This window comes from Temnothorax longispinosus, chromosome 11, assembly GCF_030848805.1.
Source record: "Temnothorax longispinosus isolate EJ_2023e chromosome 11, Tlon_JGU_v1, whole genome shotgun sequence".
Lineage (NCBI taxonomy): Eukaryota > Metazoa > Arthropoda > Insecta > Hymenoptera > Formicidae > Temnothorax > Temnothorax longispinosus.
Genome location: NC_092368.1, coordinates 19,138,583 through 19,155,109, shown reverse-complemented (window position 1 = coordinate 19,155,109; position 16,527 = coordinate 19,138,583).

The following is a 16,527-nucleotide window of genomic DNA, read 5'->3' as shown; positions in this document are numbered from 1 at the left end:
GGATAGCCCGTGTCCGAATTCGCCAATACCCCTTCCCCGACCCCCGTCGATCCCTCTCGCAGCTCTCTCGCCCGCCCTGTATTCTGACCTGATACTTTCTAATGGAATCCCCGATTGTGTGCCCTTATCAATGCCGGGCCGCGCGTAATACCCGACGAGCGCGGGGGAACGGCGATCCATTATTGCGACGAGAGCTCTCGCTCTCGAGATAACTTATTTTTTTTTTTCGAGGACTTTCAATGTAGAGCGGCTCGCCACTGACAAGTATTATCCTAGTCAGGAATACACTCAAGCTTCCGTGAAATCCGTTAAGAGTCACGATGCTGTACAGTGGCCAAAGATATAAGGAGCGGACAAGAGTTCTGTTATTATAAATCTAATCGGCGAAACAAACGGTTTTTATCTCGATCGAACCGAGTGATTTTGAGAAAAATAATTTCTCCGTGAGGATTTATTTTATATATAACACGGTATTATATTGTACACACGAGAAATACAAAGTGTGATAACACATATAAATAATTATGTAATTGGATAGATAAGTGAATAGTGGATAATTGAACGACTGTATCTGTGATATATATTTAAATTTTTGTCCTTTTAATTGTCTCTTCTCTCGGCGAGTGATTTCTCTTTCTTTCTTTCTTTCGGGAAGTCGCCGCGTATAGCTATTAAATTCTTCAACAGTGCGAAAGTCGAGATAGTTTGGCGCAAAAGGTGGACCCCGACAAAGGGCCCACCTCTATCGGGTGTCCCAAGGAAAAGGAGAGCGCATGCCGGCGCTCGTAAACTATATGCGTGCGCGCGAGGGCCCATTGAGCTCAGGCCAAGCGTGATATTTCAGGCCACGGCGCGGCGTGTTCGTACCGCGCGCCCCTATAAGATCCGTATTATGCAAAGGAGCGTGGAATATATCGCGTGTTGCGAATCGCGCGCTTCGCTTATGGTCGCGACGCGCGCGTTTATCCTCTCGGTCGGCCGTTAAATGCGCGTTACGACGCGTGACGGGACTTACGGTGTGTTTTCTGCGAATGCGCGCGCGACGTAAAGTAAATTTTTCCGCAAAGTGGCAAAGAAAATCGGGCACAACGGCTTCTCTCTCCCTCTCTCTCAACGCATTCGGAATTTATTTATCGCGAAAAGTCTGCGATTTTTTTTCTCATTGATTGTTCATATACCGTTATTAGTCTGCGGCAGTGTTTGAATCTTTCGATCCTTTTTGTATGGATCACACAGACTTGGGATGAGGACGTTGACTTTCATATCTTCGATATTTTTAGTTAGAAACGAGGAAACATTTTTCCGCTTCGTGCTCTCGATGAACAAATCGTCTAAGCCGGTCTCAATTGTTCCCGAATACGATAAATTTTTCTCAAGAAGGGAAAAGGGTTCGCTTCATCCCCAGTATATCGAGATTGTTTCTTGATCCCCTTTGAAAGCCCGACGTGCCAAGTCGGTTAACGGTCATCTTGCTAGTGGCAGGTGAGATTCGGCAAATGCACCCCTTTCGCTTCTTTCCAGATCCGTGTGAAATCCGCGTAACCCCTTCGCAATACAGATCTGCAGGTCTTTCTTAAAGGTTCAACGGTCTCCGTGACGACCGTGTGATGTGGAAATTTCGCTGTGGCTTTGAATTCTTTTTCTTTTCTCGATCAAACCTTGCCTTCAAAAGAACACTTTGCAAAAGAAGAAAAGACTCTGAGACCGTGGTATAATGTGTATTCTTTAGAAATTTCGGTTTCCTGTGTGGCCGCGAATGGCATGAAAACGAGCGAGAAACGATTGTCTCGTTTGTCTTGTGAGTTTCAGAAAATCGAATAAAACTGACAATCAAAGAATAGAACTGCTTAAATATGCAGGTAGAAAAATGAAACGATTTCGCAGCAGAGAGTAGCTGGCATCCCGTAGCGTTTTGGAGCGTTTTGAAGTTTTGAAGCGATTAATTCGGTTTTATGGGCCTCAAGAGTTATGACAGAACATGCGTAAATCTTTCTTTCTTGTGAATTAAAAACATCGTCGACTCCCCTCCCCCTCAAAAAATGTTACAGGTGCGAAGATCTGGGAAGCTTCTTATACATTTCTGTTTTCTCCGCTCTTCTTTAGACTCATATTTCGCGTTTAAATCGTAAACTCTACTATGTTATACATATGTTCTGTCTCTGCTTATAATTTTCGGTCTTTCTACCCTTGCACAGTGTACCTGCAGAATCTGTCTCCCCGAAGATATAATAAATCCTCTCCTTCTTGCTCCACCTCTCGGACACCTACGTGTTCGCGTGCGCGCGCGCGCGTATAATACACGCGGCCGCTAAGCATACACGCGTTTCTGCCCGCGTATAATGCCGGTAATGCGACTGTCGAGGTTGTAATAAATTCCACTTAGCCGCTCTCGCGACGCTAAACGCGTTTCGAGAGTTGTGCTACTCCGTTTTTCCTTTTCGTGCTGCGCTAGGTGGTATGTCGAGGCTCACCGGTTCCTATAAATTGCAACGACTAATTTATTACTTCTAAGTTATGGACGCTCGATTTTACAGGCGGATTATCACGATATTGATTATTATTGCAGTCACGAGACAAGTTGTATGTGGTATAAGTTTAGGTTTAAGCCCACTTTAAATCTAGAATTTGCGTTGACTAGACCTCTATTTATAATTTTATACATCAGTTTTATGCACGTATATGTATTTCAACATATATTTTATATTGGTGTACATGTTTGATTCTTTAAATGTTTTTCGTATTGCACCGGCATATAAAGTTATACTTAAAATTCTATTTTAAATTCATGAAAAATGAATCGTTTAAAGTGGACTTTATTTGCGCCATTATACTATATGTATAAAATGGCGGTATATATGTACATATATATAGGGTGTTGTTTCCGGTTTGAAACTTATAGATCACGGAAACCCCGACAACAATTTAGACTCACCCCGTATATATACGTATATACACGACATATTTTATTATAACATTGTAGCGACAGTCGCACCAGAAACTTCCCAGTTTAAATGAACTAAATTGAATATTGTAACGTTACAATAGCGAGGTATTCAGTTTAATGTGGAGCAATATAATATCTCACATTACCGTAAAAATGTCTTGCGCACAAAGGGCATTAATGCTCGCCGGGCATTAAAATTACGAACTGTGGGCACTCGAGCTTTATTCGATCGGGCGATGCATTATTGGACTCGACACTCGAGGTGACCGGGCGTAATTTATTCGTCGGCGGGTCGCGCACCTAAGTGACAATGAGGTCTCCGCTAAGGAGGGGTCGATCCATTGACGTGGACGAAAAGAAAACGCCAAAGACTTTGCTGCAGCTACCTACTACAAGGAGAGACGAATTATCGAACGTGGCAACCGCTCGGTGCCGCAGTAGATTAATGTTATTTCAATGGCGGTGGAACCTCGAGGGGGGATGGATGGGGAGGAGGGAGGGAGGCACACATCGCCGTAACTGACCCCGATTTGCATCAGAATCAGGGTGAAATCGCGAGGGTATTCGCGAGGAGACGAGGGGGCCGTTGTCGATGCCTTTGGGAACGCGCCAAACCGTGTGTGTGTTGTCCGAAACACGTCCGAAAAGTGACGCGATGCGACCCCGCGTCCGGTTTTCTTTTCTCCCTGCGAGCCTCACGTCGTCCTTTGACGGGGGCTCGAATTCTCGTGCTAAGATACCACTCGTCCGAGAGGGAGGTATACCGGTCAGGAAGAATCGACCTTGCCCCTCGGCGTCGCGGTCCTTTCTCTTGTCTCGTTAGGTCCTCGTTGTAAAAAGATTTTGTTCTGCGTAACAGTTGTCTCCGATTTACGCGGCGCTATATCGCGGCCGAATCGACTAACATCTTTTGTTTTAAATCACGAAGCGCAGCCCTTTGCGATCAGACTTTGATTAAAATATTTTTTTTTCCAGAAATTGCGAATCTGCTTGTTATAATTATTTCTTATCTTGATTGACATGATTCGAGGAGAGGCAGTCTCTAATTATTAACGTTGCTTCATCGCGTTTCATCACATTTGCCTCCGATGACTATCTCTTCTCACCTCCCACGATTATTCTACATAATACGATTCGCAAGTTCTACACGACGTGATTTTATCAGGGAAATTACTCTGTTCCAAAAAAGGTCCACGCGATTGTGTATTTATCTGTGAATCCACGGAGCATCGAAATAATTCGTCCTGTGTAAAGTTTTCTGACGTGTAAATTGGCCGGTTATCATCTCCGGAATTTTAACGGGTTTTATGGTATAGTCTAGCGTTGTATAGGCGAATTAACGTTTAAGAATTGTCCGCTTCTGTCGTGCCAAGTTGTGTGTGCGATCTTTGAGATATATCGTTTCGAGACTCGGCCCCAAACAGATTCGTCGAGCCGGTTTACAGCCGCTTTTAATGCCGTGGACTGCCATTACGCGGTTCTTTTCTATCTATCTCGCGGGGCAATAAAAGCGAAGTAACGAAAGAGATGCGGCGGTGCTTCTCGTCAAACAAATTTACGACGCGAGAACAAACTTCCTCGTCATCTCCATCTGGGGGTACAATATACCTGGGGGTTAAATTAACCCCGGGATGTATCGCATCATACGATTTCCGTCTTATCTAAAACTGATGTTAAAAGGCCGTAAATTACTCGAGTACATATGTTATCTAGAGATAAAAAAGTTTTCAGGATATACACTTCGAACATGGTAAATAATTCTATCGGACGTTTTGTGTGTTGTACACTAAACTTTAGGAATTCTCTGTGATAAATTTTCGCGATCCGTTTCCTGACCAGGCTGTCATAAGAAATTTTCCGAAAGCCTTACAAGACAAGACAGTGCAGCACTTTTTAACATATTTTCGGTTTCGTGTACCTCCCAAAGACACAGTTGTACTGCGTTGGCCGCATGTGCGTGCCGGCCGTCGCGCGTGCGTGCACCGCTAATGGAGCGGAATTAAAGTCGTTAGCTTCCGGAAAGGTTTCGACTAGAGGGGCTTCGGCGAGTTTCGGAAGTTGGCCACGTTCATTTTTCATCGTCGGCAAGAAATAGCGGCGACAATGACGCCTCGTTAATTCACGTTGCAGCCCTCCGAAGGAATAATGCATGTCGGCGCGGGCGGGATCTCATTACCGATAAAAGGCCGCCGTGTTACGCCGCGCCGTGTAGAGCGCGATACGCGTGCCAGTCAGATGGATGAATTTTAATTCGCGACGGCGAATCGAATTCGTGAAATCGGGCTACGGGAGGGGGGGGGGTGCGAGCGAGAATGGTGGAAGGCGAGTATAACGGGATTAGAGAAACGAGCGGAGATGAGTGACAGCTCGACCTCGGAAATTAAATGAAAAGAAGAAAGCGAGGGAGACATAGAGAGAGAGAACATCGAGGAATTATTCGAGGATGAGTAATGGCTTTAAGAATTTTGAGATATTAATACTGTATTAATTGTAAAATTTTACTCCAACTTTAGCAGTTTTCAATTTTTTTTTTAAATAAAAATTTGTATATACGAAATTGTTTATCCAATTTAAACGTTTCTCGCAACATTTTATTAATATATTGAATAGATGGATAATAACAAAGACGGATGTATCGAAAATCGGAATGATTTATTTAGTACGTAGTCTAGAGTCATCAATTCAATTTTGCAGAATGCTTTTCTCGCAACCCCGCAATTCGTTCCGAGACAATTGCGCAGTTTATATTTTACCTGTTGTGAATTATTGCGCCGCATTATGGGCTTACGCACACCGATACGCGTTGCGCGCGCGATTCGGCATGCGTGTATATACGTACACGCGCCCGCATGTATGTATTTATGTGTGCGTGTAACGGAGAGTTTAACGCTCGGCGCGCACGGGTCACACAATGCCGTGTATGGACACTATGGGCATTGTGCGACGCGAGAGCGAATGAATATGTGCACGATGCATCAAAGAGTTAAGACTCAATGGCGGACCACACAGACCCCGGAATTGAGAAGACAGTCGGCTTAACGGTTAACGTATTATTGTGCGGCCGCACGTTAGAGTTAGGCCGGCCGGCCGTCGTTGGCTATCGGGCCCTGCGCGGCGAAACGGGACGATTCGCGTCCCTGATCCGGGCCCCGATAAAGCGAGAGAAGTTTGATCAACCGATTTAATTAAAATTCCGCCAATTTATCCTCCGCGATGGTCCACGCTATCAACGTAGAATCTTGATTTTCGTAGTTAATCAAATGAATTGACACTATGACTACTGGTTACAATGCTGGTTTAAGTAAAGACTCCTTTGGCGAGTGTCAGATTATTACGATACATTAGGGACAAGTAGATTAAATTTCCTTAATCCGCATGATTAGGATATTTAGTTAGCATTAGATTCAAGGTTTAAGATCAAGGTTTACCCACGTTTTGTCAATATGACGATTTTGCTTTGTATATCCATCCAGCTTCTATGTGCACATCTGCTTTTATGTACAGTTCTAAACGTCTTAACTGTCTTATATATTATTGATAGGATATGTGATATTTCAGCATTTCCAGCGTGAGATACTAACATATTGAAGATACCTAGGAACTCGTGGAACAACTCTCGTGGACCGTTTCGTTCGTTTCTTCTATAGAATTTGAAGTGTGTAGTCTACGAATAGCTAGGACACGAATTCTCGAGCCATTCGTCATTCCGATACTCGTCCCTCTTGACTGTTACAATAACAATGTCGATGGGGGAGATCGGGGCTGCGTGATTTTCACTCCGTGAGGTTATTAAGATTTTTGTGTTTCAATAAAAAAACGACTTACACTTTTATAGTGAGAGATTATAGTGAAAGTATTACGTTGCCTAGCGAGTTTATCTTGCCCGCAAGTTGGTGGCCACTCTCCGCGCGAGTCTGCGGAGGGTCCGAGGGTTGAGCTCGCGGTAAAGGCAATCCTGCGGTCTTCGCCCAGCAGGAGGGATGTGATCGCACCGGTATCGGCACCAAGCTGTCTGCCTCGAGAGGGAACCAGCCGTGTCGGGGCGTTCTCGTGTACATAACCATGTACGACCGCGGAGAGTAGGGCCCTCGCGAGAAAGAGAGAGAGAGAGAGAGAGAGAGAGAGAGAGAGAGAGAGAGAGAGAGAGAGAGAGAGAGAGAGAGAGAGAGAGAGAGAGAGAGAGAGAGAGAGAGAGAGAGAGAGAGACGGGGCAGAGGTAGGGCGGCGTGAGAGGGCGAGGAGGGAGCCGATGGTCAAGGGCCGACCGATGATGGTTTGTGCTGTTGCGTGTAAAAATAGAAAAGGCAACCCGGGAACCCGTCCAACTGCATATTACCACCGGACATCGGAATGCGCGGCTCTGTGACCGGGCGATGATGCTGGAACGCACGTGTGTTTCAGACCGTTCCCTCGCTACTCCTCGGGTCCCTTTTCTTTTCTTCCCTCCTCTTTCGTTCTACGGGGAGGAGCGAGGATTGGAATGCTGAAAGTATAAATCGGGATCGGGAAATGGGAAGATTAATCGCCGGTAGAATGTGAACCTGCAAACCAATTCCGGATATAAGATATTTCTGTGCGTTAAGTTTTAAAGTGGGAAATTAGGATGAATTTAAGACATTCCGAATTTAAGATTTAAGTTGATATTGGATGTAGTTTTTAAATGAAATAGAATTTAAGATATAAATTTTAAATATTTGGTATAGGTATATTAAGTAAAAAATATATAGATAGCATATATCATTTAAGGAATGAGTTATAATTGCATAATTTAAAGAGTTGAAACTTTTTTCAACATATTTATGAAATTATTGCACATATGAGGAAAATAACGAAATACCGAATGAGATATTTGTTTTCGAATTTTTCACGATATTACTAGGAACTTCAAGAACATTAATAAATTCGCGATTAAGCTTTTGAAAATTAAAATGTATGTTTAAAATAAGATATATATATTTTTAAATAGGCAGATTAGGGTGCATTTTTCTCACCGGCGGCGCGCGGCGTGCGTAATTTTCCGGAAAATTGTATGGCGAACGCGCGATCACGGCTCATCGGCCGATTCATTCAGGATATCTCGCTCGTCGGCTATTATTCGAACGGCGGTATTTTTCGAGATCCCGCACATTGTGCGAATTCTTCACGCCTGCCAATCGCTACGTAGTCCTTCGACGGGATCCCTACATGCGCGGTCCTTCGGCCGTTGATCCGCAACAGGAAACCATGTTGCCGCGGGGATGCACCGATTATGCCGCGGCGGAGAGGGGAAGAGGGCGAAGGGTGGGAAGGCGGATCGTTCTTTCAGGATGTTCGACCGGGCGGGAGATATTAGATGTTTTGGAAACATAACGCAGAAGGGTGCGCCGGAAAGTTACTCCTTGTCCTCCGAGTTCCTTCGCTTTGGCGATAATCATACGCGCGAACGGAGACTAAGTGAGGAGAGAGCATCTGGCTCTTCGTCAAGGAGGCATCATGCTCTCTTGAGCCATGATCTCTCTCGTTGTTCCGCGTCTCAGAGAGGAAGCGATACATTAAATGGAAATCGGGAATACATTAAAAAAAGAAAGAGGAGATGGAGGAATTAATATTTTATGATTAATATTTTATCTTGGACTAATATATCATAGACATTGCTGCTATATGAGCATCTCATTAGAAATCGCTTTTCAAAAATACGGAGGCCGGAAACATGACACATTTGTTAAGTTGTATCAAGCTCATTCAGCGCTCTTTTTCTAACGTGGAAGGATAAAGGGACAAAATATACTTTCTCGGAACGGTTAGTTAGCCTTTTATCTTGCCGAAGGGCGCGGGACGAAGGACTACCGACGTGGAAGTGTCACGAGGAGAGCCGGTAGAACGTATCAAGTCGCGCGGACGTTATCTCGGCTCGATCGGGTCGAGGGGGGTTTGGATATCCAACCCCTTCTTCGGAGAGCCGGTAACGAGTCGGCCGCCCCTCTGTCTTCTCTTCTTCTACTTCTTCTTTTCCATTCCAATCAGCTTGAAAAGCGGAGAACCCTCAGCCTCTCTCCGCGCTCGTGGGATCCATGGTCCACTGGCCTCGATCTCTCGCGCGCGAACGGAACGGACCCCCGGTCGGACCCCGCTAAAGTATCATGTATCGTATGGCCGCAAAAAAAGTCGGCGTATTCATACACAGATCGGTACTCGCAAGGTGTCCTCTCTTTCTCCATCTCTCTCTTTCGCGTACTGTGCGAGCTGCGAGATTGGCTCTTTCTCTCTTCGGGATCGTTGCGAGCCGCTCACGAGAGCGCGTCTCTCTTGAGTTGAGCATAAATTGTCGGCTGCTTGATGATACGCTTAGGGATAGTTTTGAATGGATTAACAGATAAGCCGTTTCCACGAAGAGATGCTACTCGCGCGAGTTTAATTCCCTGTTGGCGCGGCGAACGCTGTTCGCACCAGCAGGTTGAAATGTTGATCGCGAATTTTAGGTCTTCAAAATTGTAAGAAGTCTCCCAAAGTCTCTCAAATATCTAGGTGAATTATTTGAGTCTATAAAAATATTTACGAAGTATATTGCGAATCGAAGTAATCTGACGAACGGAATAAAGAAAAATAAATTTTCCGGCAAATGGTCTTGGGAAAAGAAGTTTCGGATTTTCATCGACACGTCGAGATCGATATCTCTCTTCGCAGTATGAAAAGATGAAGATATTGGGATCGCGCGTTGGTAACGGCCGCGCAAACAATATCTTCTACGCACAAATCGATCGGCTCGATATCGATCATGCCTCTCTCAGGTCTCAATGTTCGCCGACCGAAGATAAAGGACTGTCGCGATACGCCGTGAAAAGAAAGAAAGAAAGGGACGCCCGTCTTTTGTATTATACTTATGCCGTAGTATTGCTGAATAAAAAAAAAAAGGAAGAAACTTATGCCACGTCTTGTGGATACCTGGCATTGTGCGCGACCACAACGCTCCTGACACCCTAGTGTCCCTTTGTTTCGCGGATGATTTCACCCGTGTGGGACACCTTCGTGCGATAAGCCGGACAATGGTTGGTCTCTCCCGTCTACGGGAGAGACAGTATCGCAATCTCATCTCGCGCCAGGGATTCGCCCCGTCGCGGATTAATGAAATAAGAAAAAAATGTAGTTTAGCATCCCGTTGCTGTTTGTCTGATCTCTCGCGAGAGATTTTCTCGGCTATTTGTCGAGCTCGAACTTTGTGCGTATCTTACGTAACCGCGCGTCATTCAGGTTTGTAACTCGAGACTTGGGTGTACGTCGGTCCTCTCTCGCGTTCTCGATGTTGACGTGTTTAAAAAATTTTTGAGAATTCGATACTAGATACGATTAGGAATTTTTTAAATGCAGGAATTTCGGAAACTAAAACTTAAACTAAAAGAACTTAAAAAGATCGGGAGATTAACAAGATTCTGGACATTTTAAAACTTTGTTCAATCTTTGAAATATTGTATTTTAATTGCTGCGAGCAATGTAATAGTTAAAGTACAATTATAATAAAAGAAAAGAAAGTAGAATTTATTGGAGGTGAAGGGGTTACATACGTTTGACAGGCTTTAAAACTAGGTCGAAATTAACGAATTTTTATTGTGTAAAATTATGTTTTATTTAAAAAAATGAAAATACACGTCTTGTGTAGAGTATTCTTTTGAGAATATCTCCTAAAACGTACTCCGGAAAAGATCAGTCTCAGGAAGTTTGTGCTAATTAGATTGTCACAGCTAATTTGTGTCACCTATTCAATTTCTGACTGTCAGACAAAAAGTATTAGTAGTTAAAATAATTTTCTAAAAATTTTTTGTATTGTGCTAGATTTTCTTTCTTCTTGTATCTTAAAAGAGGATGATTGTGAAGAAAGTTTATGGAAAATTAATGGAATGCATATTCATTTTTACATTTTTTAAAAAGAGTGTTTAGAATGCTCAGCCGCTCTTTCTCTAATCATTTTCAAATTAATTTTATTTTTTTTAAAGAAAGAGAGAGGAGAGAAAAGGTGAGTGAAAGAGCATAATATAGAATTCCATCAGATTCCACAGGGAATATTTTTCTTTTCTTTCATGAAACAACAATTCTTTGACGTTAATCTTTTCTTTATCGTACATCATGTGAATCTAATCAATTATACTCACAAAATGTAAGCATAAACGATTAGATTCACATGATTTTTGATGCAATTATGATGATTGGTGAAAAAATGTAAATATAACTTTATAAAGTTATAGTTATTTTTTTATATTTATTTATATGTTCAGCTGCATCATAAAAGTTTTTTTGAGGCTTTATATAAATAAACATTTGTAAATCTCACAAGCAATAGTTTAAGTATCAAAAGTATATAGAAAATTAGTTCTAAGATTCCAAAAGCATTGTATAATATGGATGAGAATGTTATTTTTTCACGTCTTGACTTTTCTATTCCTGTTCTTGTGTAATAACATGTTAATACTTTGAATGTTATGATTCAGTTTTTATAGAGATACTTTGGTGGAATAAATTCTTCCTTAAGAGATTCTCGTGAATTCTGTTACCAGCTGGACGTTTCTCTGAAAAGGATACCTGTTCGAAATCAATATAACGTTCTTTCTGTATGCCTATATGTGTATACTCGCGTTTCCACGCGAGTGTAGCACGTTACGGAGAAAGAAAAGGGTTGCACTCGATGTAATTGATACGAAACCGTTGAAGCAGAGGGAAACGCTAGGGAACAAAAACTTCACACAGGATATCTCCGCGACTTCCCTTCCTTCCCTGCAGATTGCTCGCCACTTCAGTTAACTAACGGAACGTGTTCCATTGTTATTATTACATTCGCAGAGATTGCCGATATATTCAAGTCTTCCAGTTTATTATGTTTTTTCTGGTTAATCGTATTGTTAGAAAATTTTATACTAAAAAGATACATTTTGTTCGGCCAGAATGAGTCAGTATGCATTGGTATATTACTTTATTTAACAAAACTTAATTTAATTAGTAAAAAATATATTATAAAGATTGATAAAAAAGAAAATAGTTTTTTTAGAATAATAATTTTCTATATTTAAATCAAATATATCTCTATGCGTTTATATTATTTGAATTATATTTTATTTGAACCGCGCCACAAATAAAAAATTAAATGCTATAACATTTTATGAAATGATAAATAATTATGTGTATATTCGTGTTTTTATTACAATAGTATCCACGATCTTTTAACTATTTATGATTACCTGGCATAACAAATTATACAGTAAGAGAAAAGTCCAAAATATTTTTTTTTTCTTACAAATGTTAAGTCAAGGTCTTTTGACTTTCTTAAATGAAATGATATAATTTTTTAAATAATATGATACCTCTAGTCATTCTGCATATAAAAGTGTTAAGGTAAAATTATAAAAGTATTAGTAGTTTACGAGGTATTTTATACTTTATTTTGACGTAGTCCGATACAAAAGATAAATTGTTACGTAAAATATCTATTCTTTATCTTAAATAATATCCCTTCTTTATACTTTAATGACAATAATAGAATCCGACCAAAACAATCTTCTTTAATTTCGGCGGAAACCGAAAACGAATATTCGGTTATGTGTTAATTTCCTCCGAACTTGAAAAAGCCAACCAAAACTCTGATTTTTTACTACAACTGGGCGCAACCGGGACGGAAACCGAAATCGAATTTCGGCTTGTAAAGAGTAAACTAACCCGGGCAAGTTGACATAACTGATAGCTTAAAATTTACGAATGAATGATATGTTAATATAATATATATAGAGGTAAGTCGGTCACTAGTTCATTCATGAATTCTAGCCGATGTTTGTGAAATGGTGTCATCAATAGTAGTACTGTGAAAAGGAAAAGAAAGAAAAGGAAAGAAAGGGAAGAAGAAGAAATAAAGACCGGTCGAGGGTGGATTTTCTCTACGGGGTGCCTACTTCTTAGAATAGCCTTCGTATTTCCTCTGCTCCAGACGGCGGGTCCGGGAGATTCCAGCTTTGATCAGACGGTCTGGCACCAAGCATTTTGCAGGCTATTCAAAATTTTTCAAGTTTTACTACTTTACAGGTACGTCTATGCAGCACTTTCTTAGCTCAATTATCCAGTTATATTAGAACAAGTATAGTAAAAAATTGTTCAAACATTCCGATTTTTGCACATGGTTTCGAAAATTATCGATGGAAAAATGTTACAATTTTTAAATTAAACTAACGTTTGTTTACGTAATTGAGCAATTTGAACTGCACGGAAAAAAAATTAACTGAATTTAGTCGTATAATATGGATAATTAACATTTTTTGCAGCGAGAGCTATAATTTAGCAATAGTAGCAAAATCTTTTGTTCTTGCTGCAAAAAATATTAGTTATCCATATATTACGACTATATTAGCTATAGTGGCTAACTTTTTTTTTCTGTGTGGTTTTTATGTACAAACTTTCAGAAAATCCTATCCTATCCTATCCTATCGACAGATATTTAAAAAAATATATTTCTGAGATATGGTTTGTGAGTATCGACAAAGCTGCAGTATCAGTATCACAAATGCGAATCGGCTATTTCTGAAAAAGTCTACCACAAATCGAAAAAAGCTACACTTAACAGGTTACATCATAGAGTATAACGATCTTAAACGATCTCATATTGAAGAAGTTTCTTTATGTGTTACTTACTGTTAATAAGTATCTGGCGCTTCAAAGCTCGTCGGGGTGCCCGCCGATCGGCCGAAATCGATCGCTCCTTCGCCGCCGCCGATAGCTATATGCGCGCCAGCGAACACCCATAGACACGTTCGCGGTAACAATGGGTTAACGCGGATCCGGTGCGGCGCGGCGTGGCGCAAAACGCGGGTAGGTAATGTAATTATGGCCGAGCGCGACGTGCGCGCGCGGAAGGCAGTCACCGCCATAATAGGCGATTGTCCACGGCGAATGGGCGCCACAATGGCGGGTCTCATTGCCGTTAACAACTGACTGTCCAAATACATCGCGGCGGGACAATGAGCGGGCCGCTGTCCGGATCAGGTTCTCTTTATAACGCGAGAACGTCGTATATCAATATCGCCCTTGCAGCGCTTCCTTCCAGTTTTTCGATTCCCCTGCCTCCTTACCTCCCTCCCGCCCTTTTCACGCTGGGTTATCTTCCTTTAAGGATACAACCCCTTAACAAACCTACGGGTTTGTATGAGGATATTACGTTGATCTGCTGCAGGGATCTGTTTAGTCCACGCGCGACAGGTTCTGCCGCCAGCAAGCGCTATAACTGCAGGAGGCCAAATAATTTATATCGGGTTTTGATAAATGCGGCTCTATATATTGAGGGATAACATTTACTCTCCTACCTTCTCTTTCTTTCCCTTTCCCTCTCTGTCTTTCTTACCACTAATAGAAGTTTTCGAGCTTCAATGCGAATTTTAATGAGCGAAAAATATTTAAGATATCTGCAAAACACAACCAAGACAGGCAATTCCTTCTTTAATACTTGCACTCTATTAATATATTTTTCTTCAATATTTTTAGAAAAGAAAGTTAGTGATATGTATTTTTGCCACAATTTTATTTTCGTATCGCTCTTCAATTGAGAAGTATTTTCTTTTTTGAATTTACGTGAAGAGTAAAAATTATATAATTTATTGTTTTATTTTCGTTGAATCACACGAAAATTTCAATAAAATCTGTTATTTAATATTTCGAAATTTTGCAATATTTTCGAGATTTTGCGCAATATTGCGCAACATAAAAATAATTTGACGCGTTCATATCACGAGTCCGAGATTCACGAAAATCCGCGGATAGACCCTCGAGAACGAGAGCAATGCTATTATAAGATCAAATTCGCGTAGACGCTTAGGCAAGTTGGCCCTCGGAGTGGCTTCCCGAAAGTATTTATTCGGAGGGTTTTTCGCGGCGAGAGGAGAGCGCCCAATATATAGCGCCATTCGACGTTCAGCCGGGCGTTCAAAGTGGCATTCGGTTCGGAGAATGCGTGTTTCCACTATGCGAGACCGCGGAATCGTTTCCTGAGGGTTCATTGTCGGCGAATTTCCCCGGCGGCCATTGTGCTCCAAGATGTACGTTGCGGAAATGCCGCAGGTAGGTATACGTAAACTGGTGGACGCGAGTGAATTACCGCTTCAAGTCGCTGAGAAAAATTACCTTACTCCGCTTATTTACAATACTGTCAAATTATTTTCTTCTTTTTTTATTAAATAAAATATTAAAAATAGTTGCAATTGGGAACACAGTGCAATGTTTAATCATTTATTTCATCATTAATTTCAATTCCGTTAAACATTTTTTCTTTTGTCCCTTTATTCGTGATTAAGATATATATAGATAATAGATATTTAATACATATGTTTTGTTCTAAAACAATTACATATATCAATTTTCTAATATATTATTTATGTCTAAACTTAAATTATCAGAAATGTTCGGTCACCAACATGTATCTTAAAATATTTCGTTTTAAACAAAAAATTCTGAGATTATCTCATTCTAAAATATCTTAAAGCGTTGTAAACGAGATAGAGAATGAGATAATCCAAAAGAGTCTGAGGGGAGTACTTTCCAAATATCCAAAAACATTTTCATACTGTCGATGATGCGAATTTCGCGGTACACCCCGTATTGTTTTAGTGGGCAGTGAAAGTCATTACGGCGGAGGACCGCTCGTGAACTCACTCGGACTGACGTTTATGAGCGATCTCCACGAATTTAATGTCTGGACTGGTTCGAAAGGATGCACACGCGGACCGCGGCGGGACTCGATCGGACTAGTTCGAGCGGCATGAATGATCGCGGTCGTCCCATGCTCGTGCCTAGCCGCGCCATAGCTCTTTACAACGCAGAAATGATTTGTGAACCCGGACAGATGGTTGTCCGTTGGCGAAAAACTCTCGTTTCGCCTCGCTCCTATATGACTCCGCGCGCGCCGCGTGCCTGGCAATGCCGCGCGCATTAATTGAAACACATGCACGTGCGACCGGATGTGGGAACTCGATTTTCCCGTTTCCTGCACGCCTCTTCTCCTTGGAACTTTTACCCATTTTTGAATATCCGGCATATTATATCATGTTATTATATAATTATTTAAAACTTTGAATGTCTGGAATTTTAGAATTAACTTCGAAAACGCAGCTTAGGAATTAAAAAAGTTAGTCTTGTAGATAGTAGAAATTAAAAATATGTATTGAATTATAGAAAATCTCTGTTAGATTTTATGACAGTGTCGGCGATGTTTTCAATTTGTAGTAAACGTTTCAAAAGTTAGGTTAGTTGTAAATTGTTTTCTCTCTCTCTCTCTCTCTCTCTCTCTCTCTCTCTCTCTCTCTCTCTCTCTCCCTCTCTCTCTCTCTCCTTCCTCCAGTTACGAGACTTTTCTTCCTTTTTTGTAATATCAGAAATTTGAAAGAATTAAAGTCGCGTCGCATCGCGACTTGAAAGCGTCGCGTTACAGGCGTTCTCTTTTACAAGCGGACCTCGCGTCCGGAAGCTAGTTCGAAACTCCGTATTGGCGCTCCGCTTTTAATCAACTTCCACCCTGAACGTCGATGAACAACGGAACAACCGAAGAGGGGGGGGGTAAAAAACGACGAGTCTTATCGAGAATCGAC